We start from the raw sequence: 22880 nt of genomic DNA, 5'->3' as shown, positions 1-22880 counted from the left end.
TGTGTTATTAAATTGTGTTCTTTTGTCTATGTAGTGTTGTTATCAATACATAATGCATAGCATTCTTTTCAAACTGTGAAGTTCTGCTATGAATTCAAAAATGTCTTTTTGGCTGAAGCTCTTTATGAACAATGCTTTGATTTCCATATGCTGTCCTCCAAACATATGTCTACAGAATAATAAATAAATCCCTAAATATTAGATTTTTTTCAAAACTTCACCATGTTGCAGATCAGTGGTAGAAAAACCTGTTATTTTCCTTGTTATCTGGACAAATAGTTTGGAGCAAATCACAAAATCCACAAGTCAGTTACAGCACCTGGTTTTTCTCAGACAAAAACGTTTCAATACAAATCACCTTTGTTTAGGACTGTATAAGGAAAAGCATATAATAACACAATAATGATTGGAAGTAAAAGTTTGCCTATAAGCAATGTTAGAGTTCCTCAGCCCTGTCACCAGAGATGCCAATATGCAGAGTCTGGTCTGACAGATTTTGGTTTCCAGTCGCTGGGGACAGCGAGCTCAGCAGGTTGGTGGTGCTGAACCAGCCAAGCGAATACAAATGAGAATGAAAGTCATGGGGAGGCAGAAGCTGCAGGTGCAGAAACAAGTCTGTTCTTAAGTTTTATTAGCAGATGATTTCACTTGACCTAGACAGGAAGGAGGAGCAGACTCAATCTGTCAGTTTAATCGTCTCCTAGAAAGTGGTGGCATTTGGAGCCTGGGTTGTGCTCTGAGCCTCTTTCAGATGGCAGCAAAAGGCTTTCCCCTTCCCCTGTGTCTCTGTGTCTCAGCCACACTGCCCTTTCACTTAACAAGTTGCTGTTAGCCAGACAATCTCATTTACTTTTCATTATCTTTCTACGACTGACATTGAAATGTTGCCATTAATTTGTTTAGACCTTTATATTCTACTGCTAGGCTCACTGAAATGTTCCAAGCATATTAATACACAAGGAAGAGCTAAAAATGACAGGACAATAAAGTGTGTCTGACATTTTTAAAAGAGATCAAATGAAAAAAATGTCTTCATGATGACCGATGTCATTTTTAACAACTCTGCTCCAAACCGTCCAGGGCACATTACTTATGTTTACACGAAGTCCCGTGAGACAGCTGCAAAGATGACATCACCAGTTAAAGTGGACGGCTTAAGGCTCCTTAAATTAAAAATGACATTACCTCATCAGTTAAAATTGTGTGCCAGCTTTGGTGTATATCACGTAGAAAATAAAGCTGACACTGATGGAACTGTAAGCATTAACATATGTGAAATATTGTGTTAACTGCATTTCCTCTTATGTATTTGATTTTTCTAGTAGCAATTGCTCAGCTCACTAGTTTCACTGTCCCAGTGCAGGCTGGTGGAAATACAAGGTGGAAATGTGCATTTCTGAGATAATTTTACAGACAGTTTAAGTAGCCAACAGCTTTTAAAATTAGACTTCTGTTCTTTCTATAATGTCTTTACGATATATGTATAACAGGATTTGAAAGCTAGAAGGGGAGTTGTAAAGAGATCTCAGAATTCTTGGGGTTTTTTTGGTTGTTTGTTTGGGCTTTTTTTCCCTTCTCAGAAATAACCCTAAGAACACCTCTAGGCTCCCTGCAAAACCTACAGGAAGCACTCAGGGATACCTGCTGCTAATTTTTAGAGTTTAGGAAAAAAATGTATGTTGAGAATTTTAAACAACCTTTCTCCAATGAATTAACTCCTTGTTAAAGAATAACTGCATAAACCCACAGCATCTGAGTGATAGTCTTTGCTCTTCTCCCCATGATGACTTTATTTCACCAATATCCCAGGCACCATTCATTGCTCAAGCCTCAACATCAGATGCATTTTCAAATTGTATGAAAAAATGCTAAGCAAATTTTATATTCTTTTTTTTCCTTCATGAATAAAGAAGACAAAAAGTTCTAAAGGCTTGAATTCAGTGTTTTCATCCTGCTACAGTTTAACAATCTTAGATAGTCTTACTAAGTCTTCCATATACAGCTAAAAAATAACTAACCAGTAAGTACCAATTTTGCTATTATGTGAAGTAAATTAGGCAAAACCCTGCATTCAAATTAAATTCTATCACTCTTCTAGGCTTCCTCCTTTATAGCAGTAGCCTGCGTGCACTTTCCATTGTCCCTTATAGTGACAGAATTGTAATTTTCAGTGCTCTTTCTGGCTGCTGTGCAGTTGTAAATGACACAATTTGGTTACTGAAAGGCTGTCTTCTAATGGATTTTACAAGTTATAGGTCATGCAGCCCTGTGGAAGACTGGAGGATTTTTCAATTTTTTTTTCTTTTGGTTTGAAAAATTACTGACAGACAGAAAACAAGTTTAGCAGTGAGACAATAGGTAAGAAGTACAATTTGAAAAGAGGAAGCTTGAGAGATGAGCCCTACAACCTTCGTATCCTAATGATCATGTCTTTCACTTGTCTGCTAATGAATGGATTTTGATTCTCCCTCAGTGGTGGCAACATATGATATCTGGCCTGCAAGTAAATGAGTATCTATATTATTTTTTCTCAGGGAAATTAAATTACTCTGTATTTTACTAGTTTATACTTGGAAACCAATGTCCTGCTGTCATTTTTGCACTTTTCAAAATCCTACCAGAGATCATAGCATATCACAAACAACTAGTCTGGTAAATAGGAGAAAGTACAATCACAACTTGGAAATGGAGTTGCTGCCAAGGAAGCTCAGAAAGCAGCTTGCATCTCCCTCTGGACTTGGTAGCACTTCTTCTCCATAAGTTTGTCGGAAGATGCTGTGCCAGGGATGCAGTTGGCACATTGGCATCCTTGTGAGAAGACTGAATGTGTCACCTCTGCAGTGCCCAGACAGACTTGGCAAACAGCCCAGAATACTGAGTTTGCAAATTTGGATTTCCCATTTGGCAATTCTTCACTCAGTTACTGCTGTCAATGGTGTGGCAAATATTGCTTAATTTTATAGTCCTTCAGGACCTATGGCACAGAGATGTAAATATAAACATGGCACTAACCGTTGAGTGTAGTTTCAGGTGAAGGACTAGAGCACGAGTTCGTATGTGAAAATAGGAGCTGCCTGCCCACAATAGGGGACTATCAGCAGGTATATTCATGGAGCTACTATACTATGATGCCAAAAGCATTCCCTTCCTGCTTGTCTGGATCTTTCCAGATACTCCATTTCTGTTTGCACTCTCTGTGCTGTGCAATTCCAGTGTGTGGTTTTTGGGTGGGAGCCTGTAGTGCAAGAGCTCACACACACTTCCCATTCCTCCCAGCTGGTGCCTGAACATGCCATTACTAGTTGGTCCTGATTTTATGGTTTGGCAAAACAATGTCTGGGACAGATTCCCAGTGGAAAGATGAGGGAATCTAGAATTCCTCTACAAATTCTATAAGGAATTGTGAAGAACTTGGGTTTCTTTGGAAAGTGTAAGTTATGGTTTTGAGGGAAAGGCCAAGCAATACCTATAAAGTGAGCACTGGGCAATGAAAAACATAAACAGTTGTAAAATACAGATTTTGGTGGATCTTCTAGTTTCTAGTAGGTGGTAACAGTGCTTATGTCAGGGTTCAGTTCTGAAGATGCTGATGACCCCTGAAATGCACGATAGCATGTTGTACTACAGAAAGTGAAGTGAAAATGCTGGAAAGCCCCACCTGCTGCTGAAGCCAGCCCTCTGCCAAGGCACACTCTGCTTCTACACATTTTCCTATTTCTAGGGCACTGATACCTTATGCATTTTGCCTAAAAAAGTTCCTTCCCAATACATAGGCAGAACTCATCTGAAATTTAAATATCTGCCATTTAACCTTATGAAACAATCAGCGAAGTGTACACAACCATAATTTACATCTGGGTATGCCATATTTTTCTGTAGCCTACTATGATCTATAGGGTGGTTATAAGTATTTTGGCTATTCACTTGTTAGAATGAAAACATTTTCCAAATCTCTGTTTTCTTTTACCACTTCAATTCCCCATCCATGAAAATGCTAAATTTCTCCCTCGGATCAATTATCCACCATAGTTAATTTTCAGACTTCTTTGGTTCTGAGAATTTTCTTCTTAGTAAATAAGTATCTTTCTTTTGCCTTTATTTTATGAAGAAATTTTTTTTTATTCCTCTCAAGGCTCCATTTTAGCTGAACAGAAGGCATCGCAAGAGGAAGTCTAAATAAAGAGTTTCAAGTTGTTTTGCACTGTGGCTTTGTGCCCCATTAGTTACTGAGGGTTAGAGGTGTGGGATTTACTGCAGTGCTTGTGGCACAAGGAAATCTGTATCCCAGAGGTAAGAGCTTAGGAGCTGCAGGCACTTGAGGGACACCAACCTTAATTCGAGTTCATTAGCAACAAGAAAAAGAAGTACATGCTGTTAAAAATAAAAAATTGAGCACAGTCCCAAACGAGCTGATTTTCTGCCTGTAACCTCAGCATCTGTTGGGTTTCTCTTCATCTGAGCTTCCTCTGTAGAGCCTGACTGCTCTCCAGGGCCTACTGTAGGGTGACCCATCTAATGGGCACTGAGGGGCTGCTCCATTCCATGGAGCTACACAGGATTCTATCACCTTCCCTGTAGCTGGAATTGTCAGTGCAGGTCTGTGCATCAAGAGGATGTAAATCCTCACATATGGGCCTCAAAACACACCTTGATGGCAGTCAGAGCAGCATAAGGCCCTTGCAGGATCCTGAGGGAGTGCTGGGTCTGCAACAAGTCTAAGGCACAGGTATTTGCTGATTCCCGGCTGTCATGAGAACTGCAGGGTTTTTTTCCTTTTTTAGCTCCTTTTGAGTGTGCAGTGGATTTTTTTCCTTTTTTAGCTCCTTTCCAGTGTGCAGTGCCATGGGGTCCTGCAGTGGTGTGTTCCTGCCTGGTTGCTTGCTCACATCACACACTGCAGTCTTCCCAATGGAGAAGCTTTTTTCCATCCTGCCAAGTCAACTGTTGGTGTGAGCATGTCTTTGACCAGATGAACGAAGTGACATTTTCTTTCTTTCGTTCTTTCATTCTTTCATTCTTTCCTGCCTCTCTCTGTCACTCTCTCTCTCTCTTGCTCGCCCAGAACTCCCCTTCTTGCCCTTTCTCCTTCTTTTTCCTCAAATCCAAGTATGGACACACATACAGTTGCATTAGGACCAACCAGGCATGGCAAACTCTGTGAGAAAGGGGGAGGTGGGAGCCAGTGCCCATGGCAGGAGGCTTTTAAACTGGTTTTGTTTGTAATGGATTCATGGTGGGGATGAAATGTCCCAAGGGAGACAACACATCTAAATCCCATGGTTCTCTAAAGTTCTCGATATTTAAATACACAATTTGCAATCGATGAACAATTTGTAATTTACTGTCAGTTTGGGGGGCCTTTGTTTCCAATGGTCTTTTGTGAGCTGGTGTTTTTATGGTCTTCACCCAGGGCCAAAATTCACTGAAGTTACTCATACAAAGGTCCTGTCAACCTAAAAGATTTCTGGGAATAAGGCCATTGGAATTTGGCCACAGTTCAGTAATTTACTAATGCCATTAACTAACAGTGGGTCTCCATTAAGAATGAACTGCTGAGGGTCTATTTTAGTACAAGACAATGCTGAAGTGAAAAAGAGAAAAGATGTAGCAAAGACATTGATGAAGATCTACAGTTACCCACTTGTAACAGTTTGATTTCAACTCATGTTAGCAACAGTTTTATTACATTGGTTTCTGGAATCACTGGATTCATTGGGATTTTCCCTTTCATTTTGAAATTCTCTGCTGAACAAAGGAATCTGAAATACAACATACCTTAACCACTGAAAATTCAAAACCCAGAAGAACTAAAAATAATTGTTACTATTTTAAAATATGATTATTCTTCTTATCACATGCTTCTGGTTGTTTGGCTCATGCCTTTCGAATACCTGAGTCTGGCAGAACTGAAGATTTGAACTAAATGAGCAAGATTGTATCTGCACTTTTATCTATACAGCTCCACTGAGAACAGCAGACAGATCTTTAGCTGCTGCAAATGAGATTAGCCCCTTTATGTCAATGGATCTAGGTCACTTTACACTGATATATGGCTGAAGAGGGTGCAAGTGGCGACAGAATATTTTACCTTGTATTTACTTAGTTATATTTTATTTATACCAAATAAAACTTGGAAAATACTTCAACAGAAATGAGAACACCAGGATTCACTTTTGGAATGTATGTAACAATGTCATGCAGAAAATTAAGAATCAGAGGTTATGGATCAGGCTTTGCCATTTTGGTCATGCAATGTCCTAGGGGAAGTAAAAGCAAAATTCATCTGCTAAGGTCTTCAGCACATCTATCTGCAAATAGCATTATACCAATGGAAAGATTTGATCTTGAAGTTAGGGCAAATTCCACTGATTTCACTGCTTGCCACATACTATAATAAATTATAATATAATGATCCCAGTATATAAAAATGAAAATCTCTTCTGGGAAGAAACATTCAATTTTAAACCTCTTCAGTGAGGAACTTCAGTTCATAGCTTTCTGGCATAGAAAAATGCAGTCTTTTCATGGAAAAGGTTTCTGTCTGTCAAATAAGACAAATTTACAAATGCTTGACTTCCACTTTAAGTGGGGGGAAAAAGAAACACTTAACAGTTTAAAGACTTCAGAGACGAAGGAGCTTTCTAGTGTCAAACTGGTGAAGTTTAGTATTTATAGGAAATTCACATGCCTCTAATTACTCTAAACTCAGTTCCCAAGTAAAATATGCCATCTGGAAGATATTAGAGTCATTTACAACTTGTTCACTTCCCTATTTCACTGCAAAATCTTACCTCTTGCCAATTTTCCAGTGTTCTTCACAAAATGAAATGCAGTCTAATTTTTACTGGTTGTTTTGGTAGTTAGTTTCTCTACATTGAGACAGCTAAGGGCTTAAGAAACTGGAAAAAATTACATTTTATAAAACTTATTTTCTTATTACTTGATGTACCTCAGGTTCTTCGATGTGGAAGTTTCAGGTGTGAGGATTATGCTGTGGCTTCGTCTGGTATTTAGCTACTAATTTGACAAGGGTAGATTTGGAAAGATATTCTAGGTGATAAGAGAGGGAAAAAAGTACACAAGCAGCCGTCTTGCATAAGACTAGGCTCTTGCAAGCCAAAAAAAATATGTCCAAACCCTTTGTTTTTGTTTCTATGACCTCCCAAGAGATGCCCATCAATCAGAAAACTTCTTGTTAGTTGAGCAATTTCATCCAAGTATGCCAATCTGTTTATAACTGAAGCTTTGCAACATTCCTCTAAGGTAAAGTTGTCATTCTCATTTTACATATGTGGAGACAGAAGAGCAAGACTGAGTGCCAGCAGTCTTACAGAAATTTTGCAAACAGCAAGGAAGAAAGCCTAGATAGCCGGATACCATGTTTTAAATATAAGAGCTCCTCCTGAAATAATGGAAAGATTCCTTTCGGCTTTTGTGGGCTTCAACTAAAGCTTCCTAAAAGAGGCTTGAAACTTGGAGGTTTTCCTAAGCCATAGAATGACTGGAAGAAGGGGCTGCAAAGTCTCACACAGAATCCCAAATACATTTGTGTGATTTCTGTTGGAGAACTAGACTAAGTTACTTGCATACAGAAACATACATATTGACACGGTCACACTGCTGCAAGGAGTCAAACACTATCTGTACCACTGTCTATACATTAAACATTTTTTTCATGTGTCTAACTGGTTTAATGATTTGAGGTTGAATTAGTGCTGTTAGCATGTACTGCTGAATTCACTAAAAAGCCTGCCCAATTGGTAAGTTATAGAAGCTTCAGGTTTGCTTCCTCAAATGCCTGAAGAACAGAGAAAGAGTTGTATCAAATGAAGTTCAGAATTGATTGTGATTTCTTTTTCTTTCCATGAAAGCAGAAAAGGAATGCTTTAAAGTGATGGCAACCTTCTAGTACTCCATTTGGGAGTTTTGAACTGCTGATTAATTTGTAATTACCCTGTTGGGATCTATGTAGTATATTAATCACAACCTTAGGAACTTGACTTTTAAAAGTATTAGGTAGATGTTAGCTTTTCACAGAAACTGTGAAAGTTCAGAACATAAAATAAGTTCCACACTTTTGAAACTCAGATATTTGTCCCTTGTGGGCTGTCTACAACCTCTCTGACCAATACCTATAATTAATGAAACTGAAAGAGGCTAAAGGAGAAAGGAATTTGCAGACATACATAGCAGCTTTAGACCAGAAGTTATGGCCGTATTCTTCCATAGCAACCATGTTATGAAGCCCTGTAAATGCAGTAAAACAATGGGCATTTTCATTCATTTCCAGATAGGAACAATGTTACGAGAATATTAAGGATGCAGTGTTAGGCACTTGGAACTCAATATTTCTCAGTGTTGTTCCCTTTGTTGTGATTTCTGCATCACATGCCCTTTGGGCAGACCTTTGGCCAAGTGAAAAAACCCACTGTGGGATTAGTGTTTTCATGTACCCAGCCTGTACTGATACAAATGACTGCTATTCCTTGCCTGAAAGTGTGAGACATGCAAATGAGTGAATTAATTTTTTGCTGAGACTTTACCTAAAACCTGTATAAAGCCACATGACTGGGCATTATGTGCAAACAAGTTATTGGGAAAAAGTACAGCTCTGTTTTTGAAACTTTTGACTTGTCAGTGTTTCATTTTGTGTACGTATTAGAAGTTTTCCCATGGATTTTTAGTAGGGCAAAGGGGGGCAGACTCTCTTAAGTTATCATCAAGAAAATAAGAGTTTAAATTATGTAAAGGTGATCAAAACTTTCAAGGCTTTTCTATATTGAAAACAGAGTCCTAACGTGTGTGAAATATGTGGCATTATTAGGTAAATATTCTCATAATGCTGAGATCATCTTTGACAAGCTGTTTTAACACTTACAGATGAAAATCATCTCTCTTTTCTTCTTTGTATATTATGAACTTGCAAAGAAGAAGTGCCGGGCCATAGCATCTAGGAGTGATCTCTGGCAAAGGAGGCACACAAAGCTGAATCAGAAACGTTCGTAATTCACAGATCAACCCACTTACAATGTCTGCATGTTTCCTGGTGGGCTGTTATCTCAGCATAAAATCATTTGGTTGTGTACATTGCCACTTTAACAAACAACCCTTAAGCAGCATGAGTAATACTTCTAGTTGGCAACCTTAAAGGAGCCCTGGCTTTGTGAAATCTGAATGGTATTTCCTAAGAGCAGTGCAAGGAACATTTACTCAAGGATGGTGCTTTCAAATTCCAGCCTTCTGGTCTTGGTAAGTGTTGTTGAAGAGCTGCCTGAAAAGTCCCACAGTTTGTCTTCCTCTCTTTTGGAGCTGGGATGTGTATATGCGTGTATGTGTGTGTGTTTCTGTGTATATATTTTTATATTCTTTATACAGAAAAAGATCTGAATCATTTCAGATGTTTCTTTCCAAAGTTCATTCTCAAGCAGAGAACAGTCTGGGAAAATTTCAGCCTGGAAGATGAGCATTTCGAAATCACTAAAGCAGATGTAAACAGGGAGGCAGAGTGGAAATGTCTACACAAATTTAACTATAGTAGTTGCTATCAACACAACTATTAATTTCCTATCTAATTTCAGTATAGACTTTCATTATAGATAAAAGTCCTACTTATGCATCTCCTTAGAGGTGTAGTTGTGTTTTGCACACATCAGTGTGTCAATCCAACACATGAGTGCAGACTTTTCCCTGAGATCTGCTCTTGAAATCCACATTAGGAAATTCAATATTACCCTTAGCATCATTTTCTTACAAAATATGTGATTACTTAGTATTTATTGCAAACAGATCACTATTTCTCTTAAATGCAGTTTCATACAGAGTTACAGGACATTGTTTTTGTAATAGAGCTCACAGTTAAACTGTACCAATTTGAAACATCAGTATATATAAATTAAATGAATGTATTTATATTATGATAAAATATGCCATAGATGTTTAAAGCTGCTAAGCCTGAATTTAGTTCATTTGTAGACTATGACAGAGAATGTCACAGTTTTTATGAGTACTTTGACCTTATGATTTATATGGGTCTTGAGAAATAATTATGTGTTTAGAAAGGAGAGAAACAGTGGCCAATAAACATTCCCAGTAGCCTAAAAACAGGAACAGCTTGTTAGCTGAGGTCAGCCATATGACCCAGCGCCCAGTGAAACTGCATTGTTATAGCTGGAACACACGGCAAACCAGCCATGCAAAAAGCCCCATCCCAGTGATCCACCTCTCATAAAAATGTCTTTCTTAGAAAGAGGGGCATGTGATAATGACTTACAGGAAGGAAAACGTGCACAGCAGATCAGCATCATCTCTGGTACAAATTTAGAGTTTAGTGGCATTCCATCAGAAGTGCATTGCCCTATGCTAATTTAAAATGGAAAACTAAGTGGCAAATGTACCAGAATTCACAAGGGTCTGCTAAAAAATTTTACATAATTTTCTTCTAGTACTTAGTACTTGTGAAAGCAAGCAGGGTAGTGGACATACACACAACACAAACACATATATAGCTCATGGCTTAAGTAATTGGGACCATACTGCATACACGTGTGCCAGCTCAAATCCCCAGCAGGAGCTGCACAAATGTCAAGGAAGTATTCATTAAATAGGACCCAGTTTGTCTTCTTTGCACTTCCTTTTTCTCTCTTGTCAGTGCAACTCCTTGAGACATACTCTCTCTTAAATCTGCTGAGCATTTGAACCTATATACAGTGGAGCTGTGTGGCTGTGAGATGACCCCTGTCTTTGAAATCAGGGCAGTGCGAAACCTAAGTCAGGACTAACACACTCACACAGAAATTGCTGCTTTTGAGGTCAGCAGTAATGTTTCCCTAGAACCACTCTCATCCTTGTATAGGCTGCTTCGACAGCTGTGATCTAAAAAAAGAGTTTCAGGACAGAGCTGTTATTGGGTCCAGGAAAGTATGGGATAATGATGTTGATTTGTCTTCTGCATTTCATGGGTCAGTGTTCTGTCCTTGCCTTCTGCTTAGGGAAATGGACAGTGTGATATGGAGCTATAATACTGTAATACCTGATACATCAAGGGGACCTGTAAGTAACTCAGTGAATTGCAAACATAAATGATGTTGCAATTTCTTTCCTTTTGTAACCCATAAGAGAGTGGTTTTCTAAGTCTTCTTCAATCAATTACAATGAATGAGCCTTGAAGGGCAATAAACCATTATGCAGCTGATGAAAACACGCTGCAATTAAATGGATAAAATCCTGATTTGATGGCTTTTGTTTAGTTTACACTTTCAGTAGGTATCTTTAAATGCTTTTATTTTTGTTTGCCTGCTTACAGTTGATAAGCATACAGGAGCAAGACTGTGTGCTATTAAGCATTGGTCCTTTCCTCTCCTTCACTCATGGAAGCAGCACACTAACTCAGACAGACAAGCCGTGAAATGTATTTGGGCTGGATTCTCTTGTACGTGCAGAGAATCTCAGCAAGATAAGGCCATGCTTTCCTTTATGGTTTAATAATGCAAAAGACAGGCTTTCACACACTAGGGAGAACAAGGTTTGTTTGCCTTATGCATTCTTAAAGGTATAAATTGCCCAAAACAGTAGTAGGAAGTCTGGGAAGGAAATGAGATAATACCCCATCCCTTTCCTCACTTAGAGCCTCCTGAGATTGCTCACAGTGATGTCTGACTTGCACAGAAGGACTCAGGAACTCCTTTTGGCAGGACAGTCTCCATCCTTCTGTTGTAAATGCTTCTGGTGCTGTGTCCAAGGTGGAGCAGCTCTCAGGGTGCTGCCCTGTAGGGAGCACAGTGCACTTCTGGAGCTGTCCTGCACCAGCAGTACAGCCACACACTGTCACCCTGTACTGTGATAATGAAAGGGAAACCTGCAGGTTTGGTCTTTCAGTGCTAAAATACCCAAATAACCAACAACCAGTCCAGCTTTGAGCCAGGTGGTACATACATTATGTTCAGCCTCTGCTGAACCTGGAAAGGGAAGGGTCTGTAGTTGGAAGAATCTCAAACTCTGTGTTAAAAGTACTTGTTTTTTTCTCAAACCAAAATATTATTTTCATAATTTTTAAATACAAAAATTCCTGTCTGAACAGTTCATGGGTTTAATGCTATTGAGTCTAGGTGTCAGTGTGTAGTCTCTCTTTAAAATTTTATAACGTAACATAACCTCATTTTGTGACACTGTAAACATTTCCAAGACACAGGATCCTGTTTTTTAATACAGGGGGGAAATGGTAATAACTCCCCCTCTTTCCTGAAACATGGAGAAAAACCCTTTAACAAATTAAACATACATAGTCCTCATTAGCTTTAACCTGAATTTGGTCTCGTGAGTGCTGTAAAGCCAGTCCCTCTTTCTCTCTCTCAGAACACAGGGATGTTAGGAGACTAACACACCATTGGGTAGGCCAAATCCTATCTGACTCACAGTACCAACACATATTGGGGCAAACAGATTCCTGAAACAGCTCCAATGAATTGAATGTTCACATATTTGGCATATAACATGCCATATTTCAGCTTTTCCTCAATTACTGCACATTTCTCCTCAAAGACATACCAAGAAGTTCCCTCCATCCTTGCAGGATTGCTTCATGGTTAATATAGGAAACACTCCAGCCAGAAAACTTTGAGACATTACAAACCTTAGTCTGTTGTCCCCGTAAAAATTCCACATGGGAATTCACAAAAATCAGAATTAGCAAGGGATAATAGAGGAACTGATGAAGGATTGCCTTTTTCCCCCACAGGGATAAGGATCATGGAAACACATCTCAGGCCAGCAACAAAAGGATATATCAGTTGGAAAGAACCTGAGTAAGGTTTCTATGCAGCATTATGCTCTGGGAAAATCGCAGTATGGCTTGTTAATGGTACTGCTCAGAGCAGTGATAAACTCCACCAAAAATTGCTATTCTTGCATTTGGAGATGTGATTACAACACAGGGACACACGTCTGAACTATTTTTATTTAACTGGCTGAGGTACTAATAATGTCATAGACTCTGCTCAGTGCTGAATGTTCCCACCAGGAACAATAAATCCTATGTCACCACAGCTTTGCCACTATCTGGGTAGGAATTTGACACCGCTATGGATGCTGCAGTCATGCCTGTGACTGCAGTGCAGATGCAAATGTCCAACCTGCGGCAGGTTGGAAGCTGGGAGTTATTCGGTTTTTGTGAGAGCCACTGGCTGGGAAGGCAGGAGCATTGGAAAGGAATTGGGCTGCCAGGGGTTGCCTGTTCAGTCAGCTGTATACTTTCTGTTTTGTTACAGCTCTATACTGTTCACACAGTAGTTAACAGGACCATAAAGCTGTGAGATTAGACAGGGAGTTGAGATTTCATGCTGCAAATGTGAGCCTAGATGGTCCTCAATACGATGGGGCTTAGTTAGGTCCTTTAGGAAGATAGGAGTTGATGGAGAAAATGGCTAGAGACTGGACAGAAGGCTCAAAGCACAGGCTCTGTTCCTCTGCCATTCAGAGTGTCAGATAACTTCCCTGTGCCTCAGCTTTCCAAACTGGCAAATCAGATATTGATGCTTCCCTGAAAGAGTTTGAAGGCACTGTATGAACTGAGATGGCTACTCTACTCTGATAATGACACTGTCATTAATTTTGTGATTCAATACATGTTTTAAAAATAGATATATTTAATTGACAGCTCTGCATTCTTGCTTCTAACCCTTTTAGCTTTGATTTCAAATTTTTAACTTTGAAGAGGGACAATGAGAAAGAAGAACAGAGACCTAAAATGCTATGTATTTTTTGTGAGCCTCCATTTCAAAACATTTATAGTGAAATACAGCATTTGGCTACTCAAGTCACTACATCACTACTTGTTCTACTAAGCACATTATAACAAGCAATAACATTTCTTTATAACCCAGAAATACTTATTAGTGTAGCCTTGCCTAGATGTATAGGGATTTATACAATTAATACACAAAAGTATTAATAAGCCTTCTGCATAAATCCTTAGGTGCAGAAGAGGCAACCATGTATCCCTAAGCTTCTTAAGACAGGTACTTACAAGAAGGTTGAAAAACAAAGGATTTGGGACACAATCTGTATTTAAGCAGAAAATGATTGTTTGACATCTGTGGGAGCCAAAATTATTTTGAATTACCCTAAGTGACCTTTTGCATTGGAGAACTCGTTATCTGAGGAACAAACTCTGGTGTGTTGTGGTAGGGTGCCCCAGCAGGTTATCCAGACTTGTTTCACTTTTGACTAAATATATTGGGCAAATGGATTCAAATAATAAATTTCTGGAAGAGGATTATTTCCTGTACCTGAGCTCAGTTTCCCCCAGACTTTCTAAATAAGTGATGATGGTGGTTCTACTTTAGTCAGTAAAATAGAATAGGAAACAAGGAGATGTGCTATGTCCTTCATAATCCTATCAAAATTTTCTGTTCGAACCTTGGCCTACTATATTTTTTGACTCTTTAATAATCAGCATACAATCCAGTTAGTGGGCTGTGGAGTTTTTTCACATAAAGTTATTGTAAAAAATAGCTTGTTGCATAAAAACCTTAGCTAAATTGCATACAGGATAGATTGCATACACACCATGAAGTTGTCAAAACACTGTGATTTGATTAATGAGGCTGTTAATTTCCAGACTTGTCTCCCATACAGATCTCAAACCTCTTCAGTCACATCCAGACTTGTGAGGTTAACGATATTCCCTGCCAGCCTTAGCATGAGTCTGTCACGTTATAAATGACTCTCCCTCTGTTTGCCATGAAGGAATTGTCTTAGATACCTGGGGCAACATGAGAAGAAGCAAGCACATTAGCAAACACTTCACTATGGCGAGGCATTCTGAACGTGAAATGCCTTTCATTCAGTATGACCAGCGCCCTTTACTCCAAGAACTTAAGCTTGCCCCTCTCCAACATGCATTTTGTCTCCTTATGCTTTTAATCCTTAGGGATGCAAGTCCCACTTAAATTTTCCAGTTTTCTGCTCATCTGCATTTAGCCAACATATTTGTGAGAAGAAAATCAGGGAGCTGCTACAAGTTAAGTAAAAATGGTTTCATGTGAATTGAATCCTAAAAATAGCCTATTCTGTTTTCCTTAATCTGAAATATCTGTGTTATTCTGTAAAAGAATCACACAGGCACTGACATAAGTAGGGAACACAGAACGGTGCTGAGGTCTTTTTTTCTCCTATTTCAGCCCACCCTTCATACCCACAGACACACAGAAACACAAACCCATGATCAGGAGGCATGGTGAAAACTGCTTTTAAGTGTGATCATTAATCATGTGTAAATCGATGACCTTCTATTTGTATTTCTTTCACTTAAGCACCTAAGTCTTGAGTGATTGGTGCTCTATTAAATCCACTACTCATACAATTTAGAAACATGATTTAGTCAGTAAGCCAGAGAAGTTTAATATTCAGTCAGTCTCATACTCAGGCCATATGCTGCACCATACAAAACCTGTGATAAAAACAACAGCAGGAAGAATTTGTATGTACATGATGTATTTTAAGAATTAGACTGTACAGCCCTGCTTTTGCTGACGTCAGTGAGACTACTCATGCACAAGGATTTAGCAGCATAGAGGTTGCACACAGAGCGTGGGGAAAAGGTTTTAATGTTCCACAGTATGACATCATGCTGGAACTGTATCTATCTTTCTTTCTGCAATAAAGCCAATAAAAATACCAAGAAAAAAATCTTATATGATTGTATCAATGTCAATTGTTGGAAACTCAAAAAAACCCTTTTAGCTTATGCATGTGAATTAGAAATGCTCAATTCTTAAAGCTGAATCACTTAACAGAATTACAGATAAGCCTTCACATATTCCCCAAATACTTATCAGCTTCACCTAAGGCAGGTTCCTGGGATTTTTTGTCAAAATAGTTTTATTTCAGTCAATACTGGTTAATACTGTCAATTTCAGTCAATACTGTTACAAATCCTCCAGCTTCTACATGATTCAAATACCTTTGAATATTATATTTTTTTACAAAAACAAGTTTTCAAATGATGCCCAAAGTGATGCTAGAGAGCAGAAATACAATTTCTACATGCAATTTGCACCAGCTTGTCAAAATCAGCATAAAGGGAGAGAAGAAAACAGGCTATGTGATATGTGTTGTTATTGTCAAAACCAAGAGGGCATCTCACCTAATAATTTAAATTAGATCCTGTTGTCTGACATTTTTAAAGCCTTTTGATCTCTTTCTTCTGGTTCCCTGGGTTGTGGCTCCATAGGGTGTAGTAGATGGAAGGTTATGGAAGAAAATACCATGTTGCCTATGCTTCCTTTTACTTTGACAAAATCCGTGTTAGCAGACAATATGAATGTTTGCTTTTATGAAGCACCACTCCAGTGGAGATGGTGGAGAACAATGTTTAGTAAATGTTTTAAGACACAGGCTAATCTATAAAACTGCCAAGTTCAAATTTTCCATTATCATCAAGGCAATAATTCTTTGGTTCTTTGTTAAGATAATTTGCCAATTTTGTTGGCACAAATTAGAGACTGAGATTCAACATCCTGTAATCTGATTTTGAAAATGAATTTAACACTCACAGCATCCCCAAATAATGTAGAGGTAATGCCTTAGTTTCGCAATTTGCTGCACTTGGACATAATGCTAGGAAATCACAAATTTTACCTTTCCAGAGCAAATACAGAAAGAAAGATACCTTATTATCACTGGTTCAATGCAAGAAGTATGAATAATTTGAAGATAAAACCCTTAGCAGAATATTTAGAACTTGAGCCATGCACCTCGTTTCTGCGTTTTCTCACTGAATGGAAACTTAACACCTTCCATTAACTTTGTTAATGCTTGAAAACCTAGAAATATTAAAACATAACAAAACATTTGTGAAAATAGATAAGAAATGGGCATGAGAAATCATGGAGATTGGAACAGACCTTTTTGCTGTTGTAACCCAATTAGTTTCTGAAGAATTTTAAGAATGATTACTATGGGCCTTTAAATTTACAGTGGGTCAGATTTAGCATAGGAGATTGTAAACTGCTTTGTGGCAAACAGTTCAAAGTATTTGCACGCAATTTACATTTAGAATATATAATACAAGCTGAGAAGAGGTTGGAAAGGTCCTTTCCGAGAGGTCCATTTTATCTGTACATAGGCATTAACTCCCAGTGTGTCTGTGAGATCCGTCGGCTCCTTTGCTTTGGCAGAGGCCTCTGGGGGAGCCGAGTGCCACTCCCTCTGCACAGGGAAATGCTTATTAATTATTCCCCCAACCAGCACTGATAGAAAAGTGTCACTTCCAGCCTTGACTGTCTCCCCTGACAGCCTGCTACTTTGCTTAAGTGATCTCACAGTTACAACATTTTTCATAATATTGAGCCTAAATTTTCCTTGCTGCAGATTAATCCTACTCCTTCTCTTATCAAGTACAACAGCTTCACGGCTCACAGGCAGTATTTCTAACATGAAACAGGGATCTAAGCAAGGGCTCTTTCTTAGAGTACGTGATGTCAAACTGACCTTTGACTCTCACACTTTAAATACATCTCTTGGCATCCTGTGCAGAAGAAAACAGACACCACTTGTTTCCTAAAGATTTTACAACTGGCTTGGGCTAATTAATCAGTCTCCAGCAACACAGCTCTGTGCTTACCTGGCTGGAGGAAGTGCAGATCACAGGAGCAAAGTGAGGTTTCTCAAATCTGTTGTTCACCAGGTACTTCATTAATTACTGAACAGACAAAGGAAAATCTCTTCCTGGCTGAGTATTCCTTTCTGCTACTGTGCATCAATCCCATTACCCATTTGGCTGCTTCATTATATGCGAAAGTAGATTTTTAGTTCCACAGCCTATTTCGATTCCTGGTGTAAGTTTAGCCAAAGCCAGTGAAATTCCAGTAGGAACAATTTGGCCCACTGTCTTTAAGTATTTAACCATCTGCACAAAAACCCACAAAAGAGACGCCCAAACCAAAACCACTCATTTACATAATAAGGATGTGAACTTACTACAGCCATGTGAAACTATCATTTTTCACATGTGCTTGTGAATCTTTTCCCAGGCTTTTGCAAAGGGAGGGGCAACCTGAGGGCTGGGATATATGAAATGAAGAGAAAATGTGTGGGTGGGAAAAAACAAGATTTTAAATTTTTTTCCTTTTATTCTTTAAGAAGTATGCAGCAATTACTTCTGTGTTTTACAGAACTGGTAAAAATACCCAGAGGTTATAGAATGATGCTTTTCCTTAATGTTTATACAAATATAAACACACATCTAAAATAAATACAGAAATAAATGGAAAACACCCACCTCTACAATTACAAAATCACTTTCCCATGGGTAAATTTCATCATACTCCCATCTGTTAGAACTTGGATTGTGCCATGAACCATTATGGCTTATATCCTTTAATTATTTTGTATCATATGAAATATAATTGTGGATATTCCATGTCTTCATTGCAAATCCTTAATTTTCTTTTGTAAAGCTACCTATATACTTGGCCTGGTTCTGTGCTGTGGAAATGGATTCCCAAGGTTAATTAGGCATAAGAGAGTAAGGTGCAGTCCTGATCCCACTGTTTCTACGTAAGTTAAATTCTCACAGAGAGAACAGAACTTTTTCCACGCTGAGAAGAAAATGAAAAGGAAAAACACATCCACACTCTGTCACATGTCTGAGACCAGAAGCCCCAAGGGAGCTGTGCAGCAGCTATCCTGGGCACAGGACCATGACAGACACCTTACCCAACAGGGAAACCAAATAATCTACACTCTACAATTGGACTCTTCTCTCTGGTGTTTTGCAAAACTCTTCAGACTCTGGTAGCAGAGGGCATGGCAGCACTCAGGTACTGCTGTCAGGAGGAGAAAAATGCTACTGACTGGAAAATCTCATCTCTTAAAGAGTAATTTGAAATCTGCAATTGGAAAATATGTTCAAGTTTCTCTCACAGAACTTTTCTGGTCCTACTTGTAGGCCATGCATGCTGTCCTGTCCCGCTGCTCCAGCTTTGCCAAAGTCGAAAACTGACACAGCTCTATTAGTTTAAGTGGAGGCAATTTAACCTGCTGAGGTCTAGCCCAAGGCAAATCCTCCTAGTGCACCTATAAAAACATGCAACAGTAGGTATATTTAATAGCTGCTTTTATACCTTGCAGCTGATGTGGTTTCAAGTGTTCCTCCAGAGAAGAATATGGATTTTGTAAACTGCGGTGCTTGACAAAACTCACATAATACCAGAAATTACAAACCTTGCTCTGCATCCTATGAGCAATCACACATTCTGCTTCTAAAGCTTGTACATCAGACTCCTAAGAGCAAAGGGAATCTATACTCTTGGGTAGTATTCCTAAAAGAAACAGTGCTTGTGAAATTACCAGCTGATGGAAATAACCATTTTGTGACTCGGACTTGAAAACATGGATTTTGTTATTTTCCTAAGAGCACTATTTCATGACTTTGAACTAATGCCTGTTTTAAAGCTGTGCCAATTTTTGCATACTGTATAGCTGCTTTGTCCTCTTGGTCTAAACCCAGGCTTATTATGGCACACATGAAAACATTGTGAATGTATTTCCATGATGGTTGAGCAGAAAGACTCAGATCCTCAAATCCAAAAGGTCGATATTTACAAAGAAGACAGACAGCCTCCATTTGAATTACATGGCACTCCTGCCCAGAAAAGAGGTGATGGATTTCTAACACATCATTTCTTCCTGGTTATTAGATATCCTCTAACAGACTCACAATAAACTACAGCAGATGTTTGAAAAGCACATAATTTGCAATTGATTATACACATATATCACAAATCAGGCATTGCATAAGTGATAGTTGCCCTGTAATCATATTGCTTTTGTGAATAAGAGATTCAACTATTCAATCAACTGGTTGAATTCTTATAACTGTTAGAGCTGATCTTCTGCAGTTTTGACTACAACAGAATTAATGTTTTTCCTAATAGGTTATATAGTGCTGTATTTTGAATTTAAGATAAAAATAATATTGGCAACAGTGATGTTTCAGTTGTTGCTGAGCCATTCTAACACTAAGTCAAGGGCTTTTCAGCTTCTCACATCACCCCACCAGCAAATAGTCTGGGGGTACAAGAAGTTGGGAGGAGACTGGGACAGCCAATACCAACAGACCAAAGGTATATTGCACACCATATGGTGTCTTGCTCAAGATATAAACCAAGGGGAAAGTTGGCCAGGGGCTGCACTTGTCTGGGCATTGGTTGGCAGTGAGTAGCTGAATTGCACATCACTTGTTGTTATTGTTTTTATTATTATTTACTATTATTGTTAATTATTATCCCTTCTGCTTCTGTCCCATTAAACTGTCTGTAGTTCAGTCCATTAGACCATAAATTTTCCTCTTTTTTTCCACATTCTCTCCCCCATCCTACTGGGTGGGTGGAGAACTGAATGAGCAGCTGTGTATTTTTTAGCTACCTGCTGGGTTAAACCAAGGCAAACAGTAAATAAACCTGTGAGGGACTAATACCTCCCAGCTACAGTGACTACAAAGGCTGCTCTGTGGCTTTCCTGTGTACAAGCATGCTTTGGACCTGCAAAATGAGTTGACCAGATGAGAATAGGTCCATTTGCATTACTTGAATTTCATCTGCAATTCATTACTTAGCGTGGGATCTATTCTGTCATATGGATAAGATGTGGTAAGAAAAAGAAAAGGTATTGTTTTGACATCAGGTAAGAAGGAAACTTGGTATATTGTTTGGCCTCCATGCCTGAATCAGCTGGAACAGAGGAGGAAGCTTGGAGATGGAAACCCAACACAAGAGCAGGGTGTCAGGCTGAAAGGGTTGGAAATTCTTCCACTGCTGGAAATGGAAAGAAAGGTTTATTCTGAAGATTTTGAAAAGAAGAAAAGATGCATCATGATCAGTGTTATTCAATCGCTTTGACATAATCTTTGTCTCCTTGGTTTGTTCTTGTCTGCTTTCACATGAACCGAGTAGTGTTGAAAATATACAGACATTTCCACACAAAACACAAATGTATCATTTGAATGTGAAAAAGGTGCTAAACAGTGATCTCATTTCAATAGCGTGTAAAGCAAGAGACATGCAGTCTACAATATATGAGAACAAGACACAAACCCATCTCTACCATGTTTAAAAGCATATTTGAAAAACTACTTCATGCTGAGATTACATTCAGCATTATTCCCTAGGCCTGGACTTGCTGTGACAGACAGAACATACCTGACCTTTGTAATGGATTTTTGTAAAATAAATAAACTGGATGGTTCAGTATAAAAGTTATAAACCTCTTTAGAATGCCACATGTAGAAATCTGAAAAAGAGTCCATAAATATTACCTGCTGGGCAAGACTTGCAGAAGCTGCTGCACAGTTCACTGCTAATACCTTCCCCCTAAAACACTGAACCATCTGGTGATGGCAATTTATTCAACAGCTTTCCTGTTGTCATGTCCTTATAATTATAAAACATGTTATCACCAGCTTTGGTCTAAGAGCAACACCATCCCATGGCATGGGATCAGAAGTCCTGACACTGATCAAAATGCTGGGGAAGGCTGCAGCACCCATGGTGACACCAGCATGGTGATTGTGTTGTTCCCTATGGAGGCAACTTTACTGACATTATAAGTGAAAATTTTACCAAGCATTGTGATTGCCGAACTGAGCTCATAGGTTTTCTTCCAGACTCCAGTTTCCTGAGGAGGAAGTTAGCATTTGATCTGATTATCACTGAAGCAAATGGGGTTTTTCCACTAGCAAACAGAGCTGGACCAAGCTCAACTGTGGAAAACCAGTTTTAAAACTAGTAACTTGTTCATGACTACTTCTACTATAACTGATTTTCTGAAATAACAAAACCATTGACTGCTTTAAGAGTCAATTTCTTACTGAGTTAATTTTTGAAGTAGATTTACTTTTCAGTCATAGATCTACAAAAAATGTTTTTCCACATAAAACTTATAAACTATAAAAATGATGCCTTTTTAGTTTAAAAAATTGGGTTTAAATATTCACTCATTGCCTGACTTTTATCCTGGGAGTGAATTTTTATAGCTGATATTTAAATCCTTGAAAGCAGGAGCTTATAACAGAATCTCCAACACAGTTTAAACTACCATGCAACACTCCTGGCTGACACTGCTCTAGCTAGCACTCCTTTTAATCTACTGCTCGAATATGCTGCAGAAGAAATACTTTAGATTTTAGTGAACAGAACAGTTAGGGATCCTAAATGACTTGCCATGAGAAATGGAATTAAGAACAGTACATATGGTTTAATAGCTTTATCATTATGAACAGGCACAAAGGCTGACATTTGAAAGTCATTATCCTCTTGCACAAGCTGGTACAATTATACTTTTAATCAAGAATTTCTACTTCTTTTGTAACTTCCTGTCCTTCCAAGTTCCTGTGATATACAGTTCCCATTTTGGCCTCATCCTGTTTTGCCCTACTTCTTCTATGTTAAGGAGTTTTCTCTACTGTAAGCTAGCATTTTTCAAATGCAGCAGCACACAATAAACAGGAAAGATTCCCTTAGAGACACTGTTGTTTTTAGCTGATCAAAAGGCCATTCTGACATCCGCTTCTTGCTCAATAAAAATATTATTTAACGAAAAAGAGAAACAACCCTAGATTAGCATTGTGTCCTTAGTCTGGCCAAAGCCTCAGCAAAAGAAATTACTGGCGTCATTGTTGCTTAACCTATTGCTGCTTCAATCCACCCTATTTTAGCTACATAACGTAGAGAAAACAAATCAGATTGTAAAAGAAAAAAAGAAAAAAATCAGTGTCCTCTATTTTTCCTGAATTTTAAACTACAGAACCACTGTACAGTTCAGTAACAAATTTACTACAATATTGAAAAATATCATAAACTTAAGGACACTGCCCCAACAATCTG

At 38.6% G+C, this 22880-nt stretch overlaps 1 protein-coding gene across 1 annotated transcript in view; it reads right to left on the bottom strand.

The window, feature by feature from the left end:
• NRP1 (neuropilin 1) overlaps window positions 1–22880 on the bottom strand; it is a 112871-nt gene that overhangs the window by 66609 nt on the left and 23382 nt on the right.

This window comes from Pithys albifrons, chromosome 7 (assembly GCF_047495875.1).
Source record: "Pithys albifrons albifrons isolate INPA30051 chromosome 7, PitAlb_v1, whole genome shotgun sequence".
NCBI lineage: Eukaryota > Metazoa > Chordata > Aves > Passeriformes > Thamnophilidae > Pithys > Pithys albifrons.
Note: the sequence above shows the minus strand (reverse complement) of the source record. Positions and strands in the feature narration are given on the sequence as shown.